Raw genomic sequence first — 14504 nt, 5'->3', positions numbered from 1 at the left:
GCTCTTCCGATCTGCCCATCTTATGGCGACAGAGCGTACTAATATAACCAGAAATTTTGTAGATCCAACTAGAAAATATTAATCTAATCCGTATAGTAAAGTCTATCATACGTTCTATTGATACAATATCGAATCCTCTTATAATCAGAAATTCTGTTTGATTTTACCAAAATTCATTCAACCATATACATCTTGTGAGTACAAACCATTTTTCTCAGTGCATGTATACTTGTATACGGGACAGTATGAAATTCTATCGTGTCACTTTTGCTCTTATGAGTCTAATTTGCTTTAGCCTTTACATTAGTTTTATTTTTTATTTTACCTCGAAATTAGATAAAGATCAATTTTTCCTTAATCGTCAAATATACTTGCTGATCATTAGTAGCAATAATTAAATTGCCAAAAAATTCAAAAATTAATCGAAAAGAAACTTAAAACTTTAGTACATTGTCATCAGTTATCTGATAAAATAGCTATAAAGCCAATCTGTAACTTTCACTTTAATTCTCGTCCTCTTGTTCTCACTTTCTTTCATTATCCGAACGATTTCGAAGTTGCGATTTTGCTAGTGGAAGGCATCAGCGCCCGACTTATCGATATACGGGCACGGGTAATCTTCAAACAGATTCAGTTTCTGATCTACAAGACTTACATAACGGCTTACATAATGGTTATGGATTGTCAGTATTAGCGGCGAGCAGCGCCGAGTCAATATTGATACGGGCGCACGATGAAACTGGAGACTCCTATTCCGTTTGTGCATTCTGGATATTGAATTCTGTCGTTCCCCGGATCGGATCGTCCAGGATCGCGGTCGCAACGATCTGGCGATCTTGATGATGATCAGCAATCCGAATTGGCGGTTTATCGTTCTCGGAACGCTCGTTAAGTTCATATTCCGCAGGGGATGGTGGCGATCTCGCGATTATCGGATCGATTTGCGCCAAGTCCCCTGATAGCTGTCGCAGAAACTCTCCTGAGCACGGTGACGGAGGTCGTCGTAGTAATCATACGTTAATTACGTATAATCCGTGATCTGCTTAAGCCTGTGACGGCGATCGATAGCGTGCGTGGCAGCGTGCTGCAGTTATCCATCCATACAGCACAGTCCTAACTATATAGATTTATACCTGCTGACACAGTTCTGTAATCTTGCGTTGTTAAACTGTTTTGAAGGTCTTTACGTTCCATAAACGATCTCGTTCCTTTTTCTTCCCCCTCTTCGTGGTGGCTAAAAGGTCCGAACATCGATTTCCATGAAGCCACAAAGCAATTTTTTTTAACAACCTGATAACCGCGTGGTCATACCGAACGCCAGCGGGTAATCCTTCGAGCCCGCACGCTCTTTTATCTCGAATTTTTCTCGCGGTCGCATACTCCCGCTGTTGCGGCAGCAAAATTTGATTGCCGTCGTTATAGTTCACGTGCACTTTACGCATACATGAATATTCCGCGCGCCGCTAACAACGGTATTCCACGCTTCGTTGCGGGACGCCACAAAAGAACGGAAACCACCCCTACTATATCGATCGTCACGAATGGTATTCGGCAGAAGTCCCTACTTTGCCGAATAAGTCTGGGTAATAGGAAGCATAATCGCTATTTCGCTATTACAATTTTACAACGTAACATTTAAACTAATTGTAAGACGGATGGGTGTAGAGCTTGAATTAAATAGGTACATATTTCTGCTACGTGAACAATCAGAGTGAACAATCGTAAATTCTGAAAAAAAATGCTTACAGTTATGATTATTTTGGAACGGCATATTTTACGAAAGAAGGGGCTAAATCTTCTCGCGCGTATATATTTTTTCATATTATTATTTACAACTTTGACTACCAATCATCGAAAGTAGACTACTAAATACTACACTGAGAAAAGAAGTTGTTGAAACAATTAAATGCGTTTTATTGACAGTATTGACAGTTTTTTTTTATTCAATTATATATACTTTTGAATTAAACATATATCCATAACATTAACATAATATTTTTGTGAATTAACAAGTATTTTGTTCAATGAACAAATATTTGTTTGATATCTCGTGATCGCCAAATACAGTTGAATCAAGAGATATTCATTTGATTTTACACTTTTTTTCTCAGTGTACCAAACGACCACCAGTCGATTGGTAACAGTCGTTTTAGAATTTTCAATAGTGGGGGAGGGTCAACTTCATACAGCTTTTTTTTGCCCTTTATGCCCGTTTAATGGTAAACTTTCTAAAAGAGTAAATATTATTTACGATTTCTATTTCAGATATTTTATTAGCAATATTTACGTTACTGCAAAGTGTACAATCAAATGTCGCGCCGAGCCAATTACCCAAGATTCTATTGCGTAGATTGTTAGAGACGACAAGTTTAGTTGCAGTAAGCGTCGAGCAAACGGGGAGCAGCCGAGCTCATTGGACAACTACGTGGCAGCCAGCGAGAGAACAAGTTGGGAATCTCGTTCTATTTGATTTGAACTCCCGATAAAGAGCGTTGTCGCGGTTTAAATTTGTATTAACCCACGGCCGAGAGATTCTCATGTATCCGCGGACAAAGCTATCTGCACGGTATTAAGCCATTAGACCGTAACGAGAGTTGATTAAGTGTACCGAGGTTGCGGACGACCGAGAGATCAGACAAAAAGAACATACCCGGGCGGATGAAACGAGACTACCGGGGTTCGCAAGCGCGAGGCGACGCGACGCGACGCGACGGGAGAAGAGAGGCGGAAGAGCGCCGCCCGGAGCTTTCCCAGGCCACGTCGGCCTAATGAAAATTCACGGGTTCTCCATCGGCGCGATAAAGTCCACCGCGTCATTACCATTGCCCTGCAGCTCGTTACGGCGTTTATTTAGCCGCGACTCTTTTTCCCGGAGATCGGAACGAACGGCGCGGCGCTTACGCACACCAAACGTTTAATCTCGGATTTATTTTAACGAGAGTTTACGACGACGGAGGGCGGGCGGGGGGGGGGGAAAGAATTCACGTAGAGATCGTGCGATGGATATCGGGCTATTACGCAACGACTTCCTGTGAGGAATACGACGTAATATAAGTGACCCATCTCGTTGGTTATCTTGTCACGGAGGAGAAATTATCGATTAATATTTATACGATTCATTTTTAGCTTATTACTCCCTTTGACATTTAAATAACATTAATCTACAGCATGATTAAAAAAGATTCTATTATTGTATTTATTGTTTCTAAACGAAGGGAGAATTCATCGTAAGATTAATAAAAATTACAATCCCTCGTCGCGACATTCCATAGACAACGAAATCAATTCATTCGCCGTTAGGTCGAACAAAAGATCGTGCGCGCTATTTCACGATAATGGCGAATCAAAGAATGCCGTGTTACGCCGCATGCCGTTGGAATTGCGAAAGAATCAGACGCGTTCGGGCATCCTTTGATATTTTCGAGAGGATTATCCCAAGTACGTGTGTCTACGGGCGTGCGTTCCCATACAGGATGCCGATATTCGAGCGACACACATACATCCGGACGGCGGGAGAGGCACGGGGAGAGAGGGGCGCAACGATAAATCCGGCTCGCCGAATAAATATTCCGAATCGAGACCCGGTCGAGCGCGCGGAATCCGCGTCCGCGCGCGCACAGAATTATTTTCACGCGCGCCAAACCGGACTTTAATTTGCGATAGTGACTGCCACAAGCTCAAAGGGATGCCGAACCCCTCCCTCCCTCCCTCTTCTACACGACCTGCTCGATTTAATTAATGCTCGTTGCATAGCCGGGCGCGGGACCCGCGCGACCCGCGCTGTATACAGCGAGAGACACGCTCCATCCACTCGCGCGAATGATGATTATGGAAAAGACCCTTGAGAACGCGCGTGTGAATGTGCGCAGATTTGATATAATTGAAATTATGTGCGACCGAGAATTATATTTTCACAATAACAGAATAACGTTTAACAAAATGAGACGTGTCGTCTCCATATTTTTCTGTTTTTAATTTTCAGACGCGCACTCTGATATTTCGAAAGCAAGGTCGTCACTTTCCAGAATCAAACACGGAAAAACTTTATATAAGTACTTCTAAAGTCTAATGAAACATATGAATAATGTGATTGCTTTGACATTATTCAAGGAATGTCTTCTTTATTTATTCGATATTCTTTTGACAAGTTGCACGATAAAAAAATTTCCTTGTGCTGAAAAAAGTCATTAATAATATTGATGCAGAAAACATTTTTTTATTGATCCTATACAAGTCTTCTCGTCTAACTAACGCACGCTTTTTTGCCAATACATTAGGAGAGTACCTTCAGTAATTCGATTCGATAAATACGAGGGGAATTTCGCTGTTATCGTCATTGATATGTTGTTATCAGGAGAATGGGTAGATCGCCCCCAGACAAATTGGCCAGTCAAATCCTCTGAGGACTCGCATCCCTTACTATCCATCCTCGCTCCACCGGCTGTCACGATAAAGACTTGATCCATGCGTTCGTACATGTGCGACTCGTGTATACTTTGGCTGCCAATTTGACACTGTCTTACGTAAATCTATATGCATATCTATACATGTACTTTATTGTATATAGTATAAAATACATATATCGAACAATCCGATTTATATATGCACAACCACTTTTGTTCGAAATAGAACATCTACTGTGATATATTTTATTTTAAATTATACAGTCACTTCTGATTACACAACCTTACATTTTTCGAAAATATAATATTAAATAATGTGATATTAATTATTTAAATTTAATACTAGAAATTGATCTGACTAAACTTATACGAATGATCTATAAATCTTCGAGAGATTTAAATTTATTCAATGCGATGATCCGAATTTTGCGATCCATTTTTACGGTCATAAACGTAGAGTGGCAGGTAGGTGCGTAGGTACTTTCTTTCACGTGATCGAGGCATTCATAACGCGAGGCGCTTTAGGCAAATGGCGAAGTTATCCCGATAGGCAAACCTGATGTAGAGAAGTCGGAGGGATATGGGGCGACTCCGGTATTCAAGAATTCAAATATCTTCGAATTCGGTCACCCGACCCCCGCGTCGCTTTATATCCCCCTCGACCTTATAGCCCACCTAGTTAAATGGGCTCGTTTATGATACCTCAGTTACATTTGGCATGCATGTGGCCATTTCTAAGCAGCGCTTTTTATACCTACGATCTATTCTACGGGGTCATTTCGTTACATGGCGCTTAAGTGCACCTGTTATGGCTTTTGCTTTACACGCCACTAAAACGTTCGGGTATATCAACCATTGTGAGAAAGAGAAAAAGCCAGAAAGATAAAAATTAATACGTTTTTTTTCAATGTCATTTATTTCGTTTTTTTCTTTTGAGGACAATCTACACGAATTTTGAGGACGTGGTATTATTTAATAATTTTCATTGTTATTGTTGATGAAAGTGTTCAATGAATCAAGTTTTAATATTAAAATCTGCGCGAAAAATCTGCTTGGTATATATTCAATTTTGTAATTTTTTTGATAATACATAATCTATTTTTGTTATAGCGAAAATTGATTACTTAATGTTATTAGGTATCTATATACGTTATAAATATAAATAGTTTTAATTTTAAATTTATTTTTTAATCACGCGCGCGCGCGCGCACACACACACACACACACACAATATAAAAACGCTACTTTTTTTATGGACAAACACTCTTTAAGAATTTTATAAATAAATGATTTCTACTGTGAGTCGGTAGTAAGCAGAAAAAATGATGGAGAAAGTTCGTAGAAAAAGAAGATAAAAAAGCTACTTCAACGGATGGCTCGGAGCGAGCCGTGGTAAGCAAGGTTGACAGACGGAATCTTTAACGAAACTTCTTTCGCTCTCTCGAAAGAGATCCACTCGTAAACAGTCTGACGTGGCTTAACGTGTGTACTGATCCGCTTTAGAGAACGTAAGTTCCACTTAATTTCTCTTCGACGTCTGAGGGCGATGAAAGAATGCGGTAAAAATATTTTTCCTCTCTCTGTGCATCTTATAAATTTTTCTCCTAGCTGTTCATAGTGAAGAGTTCGTTATTGAGTAGCGCTGCCGGGTAAATTTTCAGCTACGAAAGATAGGAATTAATTTTTGACGATGCCAATTTGCCACGACATTTGAATACGACGTTCGTGCACGCGATATGATGTAATTATAATATTTTCGGGAACTTGCATTTCTGTAAACCTTCGCGTCAACGAGAAGCGCGGAACAGGATTGCGCCACTTTGACGTTCTCATTAGTCGCCTTCGAATGAACACATTCGCGAGCAATTTCGAGAAGTAGGAAAATCCACTTTTTTTCGAGTTTTACAGGGATTTTGCACGGCTGGCAACTGTTTAAGGAAATAAGGAAGCACCAGAAAGTGAGAGAGAGAGAGAGAGAGAGGACGGGAGGAGAGGAAAAAGACTCGACGCGGGCAGAGAAAACCCAGACTCATTTAAATGTACGATACCCTTCGCCTCTTATCGCATTATGGTAAATACAGGGTGTACTCTTCTTTCTTCGGTGGCACGAGGTAGGAGGGAGGGGAGAGGTGAGCAAGAAGGGGTGGGAAGACGGAACGAGGGGAGAAACGGCTGCACTGCTGATTGCAAATTGACTTCGCTACCGAAATAATACCGGCGGCCGCGCGTTACTTGCAATTCTTATTGCGCGAAGTTCGTTACGGATTTCCTCCGCCTCCGTCTCTCTTTGCGCAAACACACGCGCGCGCACACACACTCACACACACACAAAAGTACATACGTGTTTCATCTACCTGCACGTGTACGCGGCTAACGGGCTGTAGGGTATCCCGCACGATTTACTTCCCCAATTTGCTGGTTTGGTGGGAGCTCTATCATCTCGTTGCGCGCCACTCGTTTTTCCGGTCTCTCCACTGTTTTTCCTCTCTCGCTCTCCTTCCCTCCCCCGTCCTCCGTCGTTGGCGTCGGTACAGAAATGCGGGTCGTCCGATAAAATTGCTTCATCAACGCGATCGGCGCCGCGTGTGCGCGTGCGTTTAATTACCGAAATGCCATTTTGCGCGCCCCGAGGTGCGAAAAATGCTATTATACATACCACTCGTTAGCGATCAACGACGATATCATTGAACGCCTTCGGCCAGCTTTCATAGACGATCGATACGAGGCCGCGACTCTGAAAGTGTAGTTCAGACTTCGTCTGGAGAGCCCATTCAATGAACGTAATCAATTATGCATATATCTCTATCGGTTTAAACTTTCAACTTTTCGTAACTCTTGCAAACTCACTAAGAATATCATTTTCGAGAAACGATCCAATATTAACAATAGTATCTCGTTACAATTTTTTCATTTTTTTATTAGGAAGAATTTGAAGAAAAGGAGGCAAATATATCGTAATACGTTTGGAGCGGCGTTTAAATATATTGACAATTTACTATTCGCATGCATTTTTGTATTAAAAATTGAGCGAAAGAAGCGACCGATAACTGTCGACGTCAACATCACGAAGAAATATTATCGCGTTGTCCATTTCGAGGTATGTACAACGCTCGTACAGAATCTGAATACGTTTCACGGTCGCTCGAGCTCGAAAATTGGCTCCGTGAGTTCTGCCGGTGCGAAATCCAACGGCGCGTAGATGTCGGAGAACGTTAAAAGGCGCTTTTAGCCCCTGCGCGCTGCGCGAACTAACGAGCCACCCCCTTCGCGAGAAGAACGACCGTTCGGAGGGGTAGGGAAGCTGGCGTCGCGCAGCCTCGGAAATTGTGTCGTTGCGTCGATGCGAAAATGTTTAATCGACAATCACGGCTCGATTGTCGTCCGTCCTACGAAACCGCCTTAATTGCGGCGCGTTAATTATAACGGTATGATTATTGGACCGTGAACGTGATTACCGACGCGCGTGTCTGCGATGATTAGCTCTGGCTTTTGTGAGTCGGATCGGAAATTGCCTCTTACCCAGAATCCCTGACGTTACGACTGAAAAAGATATTAAGTTCACGATGAGCCAATTTAGATGCAGTGATAATCGATCAATTTTTTTTTAACTCTGTATAAGTAAATTCTAAATTATAATTATAGGTTTCATCTTATAATCTCATTCACATATACGTAAAACAGACTCAATGAAATGCTTGTCGCCAGATAATCGTTTTTCACGTAATCTTAGCTACCAGCGTACATTGTCCATGATTATATTCATACGGGCAAACGAAGGCCCGTGGTGGTATTTTCGCCACGTTGTATGTATAAATAGCGGTCGTTTTAGCCGTACGAGGGTTAATTAAGCGGCGAACTTGCTCGCGTGACGAAGACGAGCTCCGTAAAGACAGAGACCACCAGGGACCGACGGAATAATCAAGGATTTCTAAGAGATTTCGTGGCTGCTATGACGCGGATGTGCGAAGGGATGCTAAGTTTAAATTCTAGAGAAAGAGAGAGAGAATGAGAGAGGCATCGGGGAGAGGGGAGGGGTACGACCAAGATAATGGCGCCGGCTTACGTCGCACAAAGGCGAAGAGGCTGCCGGGGCCGTGCTCCCGAGGTCGGACTCGTAACGCGACACTTGTGCGCTACGGCTTAAGTTTCGTAATACCGCTCTCGGGCGACTGCGATACAGAAGATACGACCGCCACCAACGGCCGAGGGGAGGCCGCGGGAGACTTAATACAATTTGCATATCCCCTCGGTTGTACGTCGTGCCCATGGCGACCTTCGCGGTGTACGCGAATTCGTGTCGAGGATTGCCCTTCGCACACCCTTTAGCTCGCCGGATATCGGTCGCGCGAGAACAACACGTGGGGGAAAAAATGTGCGCCACATGTAAAATAATAAAATAAAATAGGATTTAAACTTGGCAAATAAACGCTGTTGATTCAAGAGAGCCGATAATGCGCTTTCGTACCGCGTATCTTTCGTTTTAATTAAATTTCGAGGAGTTTGGAGAACGAATACATGATATATATCGCGCAATTGCCTTGACAGCAGAAAAAAGCTTTTTGAGACTGCTAATTCTCGGAGAATTTGTCAAATATTTATATGAATGGGAATGTATTTTTTTTTAGTACTAAAAATGGTCTTTGAACTTGTGCTGTTTTCAATTGTTGAAGATTCGCGGGATTTTAAATCGTGTAGTCGATTTGTAAAGGCATGATAATCAAGTATAGATCCTTTTACAATCTTCCGCGTTTAATCGACAGGAAGGACGGATCCCCTAATTCGCAATCGGCTTGCCGAATACCGAATTTTCATTAATTATTCTCGGACTCCCCCTCTCGTCGAATCGATGATTACATCGAATTCCGCGAATTCGCGCAAATACGCCGGGGGATCGGCACGACGAGTAATTACGAGCGCGAATAAACGCGAGAGAAGCCGGTGTCGCTTATAATTAAACGCATTCCTTTCTTTTTTTTTTTTTTTTGGTTCTCATTCATAGCGGAATAAAGTTTGCAAGAACCGGGTATCACCCGGAGTGCGTTCGCATTCACGCGCGCAATTTCGATACGATACTGAACGCTATTTTGGCTGAGCCACACAATAAACGAGCGCGTTTATGTCTACCGTAAAATAAGCGGTGGGTTCTATTTACCGAACGCTGAAATATGAGGCTTTTAATGAAATTATATCCAGCAGTGAGCCGAAAACCGAGCAATCCTCGGATAGACGCACGTGGATTCGGAATTACCGTACACCAATTTCCTGCGCTCTTGAGTGGCATCATTTTGCAATTATTATCATTATTATTCCAATTTGTGTCATTAGCAACGTATGTACAACTCAAATGAAGAACTGACAAACTGCTTTTTTTCGCGTGCGGTATTATTATCCTCGAGCAGTTATTAAACGATTACGCGTACATCTCTTTCTCCAATTTTCTCTTTCCCGAATATTTTCCAGGAAATATTCTATCATTCGACATTCGATACGTTTACATTGTACGAGGTGTAACATGTCGAGCTCGCGCGAGACTTTCGCAGCGATGCGAGAGAATCGAGCATTAAAAACGGCTCGATTCGATATCGGGGCGCCGAATTTTGGCACGCTGGAAGATACGCGAATGCGAGGGATTAACCGATCGACCGGTCGAGCTATCAGAATCGGTGATACGAAAAGCCGGGGATCTCCATCAAACTGATAACGCATATTCGCGTAATGCGTCGACAGCGTGGGGCGAGAACGCGAAGGGAGGACGTACGAGAGGAGGGCGATGGGGAGGGGGAGGGAGATGTGAAAGGCTCGGAGATGGGTGCTGCAAGGTAAACGATATTTACGTGGCTGGAAGATCGATAGCAATTTAGCCACCCTTCGCCGTTCTGAACGAACACCTCCCGGCGGCGACGGCGGTGGTGCACAGCCGCCGCCGCCGTCGCCGCATCATCCCCCGTTCTCCCTCGCCCGCCCCCCATCGTTACGCAGGTACGTCCACCATCACCGCCGCTGCTTCCTTCCTCCTGCCAAGCCTTCCACCTTCGTCCGTCTTCCTCCCGCTTTCCCCCCTCGTAACGTGGCCTAGTCAGTACTCATCCATATACATCGAGAAAATTAATATCTGGGCTTCGTCGGGTTCGTTCGCGCGCGCTGTGAATAAACCCGGTTGCGCCGCCCGGGTTTTCAGCCTCCCCGCGTCTAAAGCTCTCTCCCTTCTTTCCTCGTTCCTTCCCTTTCGCTCCTTTCTCGCACCGGCAGCGATCAACGTCGCGCAGCTCTCTCCCCGTCCTCGTTCCGCCGCATTTTCGCCACGCGCGAATAGCTCTTTACTCCTCGACTGTAGCAACGTCGTTTAGCGCTCAGCTTCGGTTAAATAAATTTCTTTGTTATTTCCGTATCCTATCCTGGAATAGCGATGTTGCCCGGGAAATTTTTTTTTACAGGACAACGTTACACATGGTTATCTTCCTCGACATTTAGATGTAACTTGAGTTAATCATGAGAATTGCTCCAAGCGCGGCGTATTGCGGCGTTAACTGCGAAACGTATTCATAATGAATATTACTCTGATACACAAGCAACAACCGGGCGGCTGGGTTGATGTTAATAATGGCGCCGAGAAAGAGGGAGAGAGAGAGAATTGCATTTTTCTTTTGTTACCGTTTTTTCCCGAAAGATGTTGCGCAACCGACATTTTCCATTACGTACCACGTAATCCTTCCTTTATTACTTGCAGAAGGCTTAATACTCTCGTTCTTCGAAGATAAATGTATCGCTACGATGATTAATACGTGTGCGAGAGAGGGAACAAAAATTTAATTCGAAACTGTAACATAAGCTCCGTCCATTCCATGTACAGTTGCGCACGGTTTTATTCTGTTCTAAAAGGATCATATTAACTACGTGTTTATTTTCTGAATCGCATTTTAACATATTATTTGCAAGTAAAAATATGCCGCATTAATATCTAATTAAAAAATTGCGCGTGTTTTCATTCTCCGACGCGGTTTTCGAGTCTCAAAAAAAAAAAGTTGGAGATTTTTCAATTCATGTAGATGGATATTTTCGAGGGAATGTATACGCGAGACTTTTAATGCAATAATTTACATCGATATCCGAACCTTCGCCACGTCGTGTATTTTTCACGCGCACGGTCACTATCACCCTTATTCGTCATTCCGTCGCACGTCGACGTTGTAACCAGGGGTAACGTCCGGCGTAGCCGCGCGCGCACGCCGCTTATATTTACATATTTAACTAACCCAACGGCGCGAGCATTAACGCAAACACAGACGGATAATCCGGAATATATTAATCCGCGGCGGGCGCATACCATCGCTTTGAATTAACGCGAATATTCCTGTGTAAGCCCCCGCACGCGCAGCAACGTCGAATCGGACGAGTGCACCACCTCGCATGCATATTGCAGGTATGTTAATGCGCTTTCTCTTCCTCGCTCGCTCCCTCTCTCTCCCTCCCTCTGTCGTCCCCCCCTTCCTCCTCGGTCCCTTGGCCATCACCGTTCCAGCGATGCAGTCGGATGCGCACTTTAACGACGTAAGTGGAGAACGAGGGAGAGCGGAAACGGCGAGGCGCGCGACGCGGCCGAACGTGCTATCGGAATATCCTCCTTGTCTCCCTCAGCGAGTTAATCTGTCTCTTGGGGTAGTGAAATGCACCAGGAACAAATCGTATTAATGCAGGGACAAACGAGTGGCGCTTTGGATGCAATAAGTGCGGTCCTTATCGACCGCGCTCGTGCAACGGCGAAACAATCGTACCCAGTGGCGGATACAAGGGGAAGGCGGAGGGGATGATCGTCCCCCCCTTTAGAGCTCTCTAAACAAATTTTGTATATTGGGAAAAATCCGTTTTAAATGAGTTGAGAAAAAAAATTATCAGATTATTCGAGACTAAATAATGTTCAATTGGGGTTGCAATTGGCCACGTTGCGATTGATCACGTCGCGATTGCCTCTCCAAACAAATTTCGTATATTGGAAAAAGTCGGTTTTAAATGAAGTGAGAAAAAAAATTATCAGAGACTATTCGAGATTAAATAATGTTTACTCAATTTTTTTTTAAATAAAAAATATCAAAAATAACATAAACGACAATAATAACTAAATATTCACATTTTGGATCCGCCACTTATCGTACTTTCGATTTTTGAACCTTATGCAGGCATGCATTTCTGGAAAAGGAGAATATTTTGTCTAAGAATTGATTTATCTTTTCAGCTTAACAACAAACAAACAGTTGCGTGTGATTATGACAACGTCGTCGCTGTTATTATGTAACGTCATAACACTATTATACCGGGGGTTAATGCGTGTCAATATTATTATTGACGTGTACAAAATATCTGTCGGTATAAAGCCTGAATCTGGCCGGTTTCAGCCAGAAAACGATATTTGCCCGCAACACTAACTATTGTTATCGGCGTTTCTATTGACTACAACGTCAATGGACTGATCCGGGAGAATGCGATTTCGTGTTATTATTGAGGCTTATTAGGATATATATTGGTAGCCTCTGGACAATGTTACACGCGCGGCTCAACGTCCGCGTTGTCTATCGATATTTCGCGATATATATATGTATATATATATAGATATATTTTCGCACGCGAGTCTCGAGATGGTGTAAGCCCGATGATGAGAGGACGGGTCGAAAGCCACGGACGACGGGAGCTTCCGTAAGCCGCTTTCGTCCGTATCCTCGGGGGGATTTAAGTCCCGACTCGTGCAGATCAAATTGTCGTCAAATATTTACGGGTACGGAGCCATTCGTCGTCGTCGTCGTCGTCGTGTGCAGCGCTTCGAGTGTGTCGTAACGTCGCCGCACTTACCACGTCGGCACGAATCGAACGCAGATGAAGACGCCCGATGCCGGCGACGCCCGCGCTCCTTTTGCGCCGTCACGCGCCCGCCGAACGCGCACATTGAATTTTAATAAGTCGTAAAATCGTGGCGATCCTTAACCGGGTTAATCCTCGATTTCCTCATCGAATCGAATACGAACGCATATCTTTTTATCGATTTTACCAAGTCATTTTTGAAAAATTTTTTTTTAGATCGAAGCATTCCTTGCTTGATTTATTTTGTTTCTTATTCATCGCATCCGGCTGTTTTAATAATTATTATGTTTCTCTTGCGTGATTCGATGCTTTCGATCAGAATGTAATTAACTGGGAAACGGAATACGCTTAATGTAAGTGGGATGGTTGGTATCCTAAAATGCACAAAGTTTGGCGCATAGCCGTTCTCGTTGTATCACGGAAACCATCCGGAGTCTCGAGAGATCTTGACTGTCTGCGAGATCTTTCAAGTGTGCTCTAGCCGTTGTTGCCGTGTAGTGGCGAGATATGCGAAAGATATGCAAGCTACGCTGCTCTTGTGCAGCTGAGAAATTTTCGTTTAGCCTCGTAGCGGGTAATTTTGTCGCGCGTTGGATAGTAGAGTAAAAATATAGTCAATGAATGTCTCCTTAGGTATGTAATACATTCTTAATGATTGTTTATCTTAAATTTTAGTCATTCTCAAATTGTAGTCTTTTTAGACGTTTCTATATCGGTAACACTAACATTTAAAAATACACGTAAAAGTCATCGAGAGACAAGAAATAGAAGTATTTCTATTAACAGACAATTCGCGAAAAACTCGGTGAGAATAATTCCGGCTACTTTACATAGGAATGCACAACTCGTTTATAGAGAGTTATTTTTGTGGTACGCACTTTTAGCGCGCGAAGAATCTTGTTCGTTTGTCAACGCCGGTCACCTGTCAACCTCACGATTGCGTAAGCTGGCATTGAGACGAATCGAAATCGGCGTCGGGAGAGATTTTAAGTCGGGCGCTTCAGTCAGTTGCGTTCTCTGAGTCGAGTGTGTGCTTTATTCTTGAAATCCACGTTATCGTCATCGCTACTACAAATATAGATGATTCCAGAATGTGTTTGGTCGAAAGATTTTTTATAATACTTTGCTAGTACCTACATCGAATAAGACTTGTCTTTCAATATTCTCAGTTAAGCGAAGAGTTACATCTGATGAAAAATTATTGTGTTGATTATTCAATTAATTATAATAATTGTAATAAATTGTTAATTT

The 14504-nt window shown here is 43.1% G+C and overlaps 1 protein-coding gene across 1 annotated transcript in view; it reads left to right on the top strand.

Annotated features, from left to right (window-relative positions):
• Positions 1-14504, top strand: part of LOC105453446 (zinc finger protein 541-like) — a 235793-nt gene that overhangs the window by 144508 nt on the left and 76781 nt on the right. The window lies entirely within an intron of this gene.

This window comes from Wasmannia auropunctata, unplaced genomic scaffold (assembly GCF_000956235.1).
Source record: "Wasmannia auropunctata unplaced genomic scaffold, wasmannia.A_1.0 LD335999.1, whole genome shotgun sequence".
Taxonomy (NCBI): Eukaryota; Metazoa; Arthropoda; class Insecta; order Hymenoptera; family Formicidae; genus Wasmannia; species Wasmannia auropunctata.
Note: the sequence above shows the minus strand (reverse complement) of the source record. Positions and strands in the feature narration are given on the sequence as shown.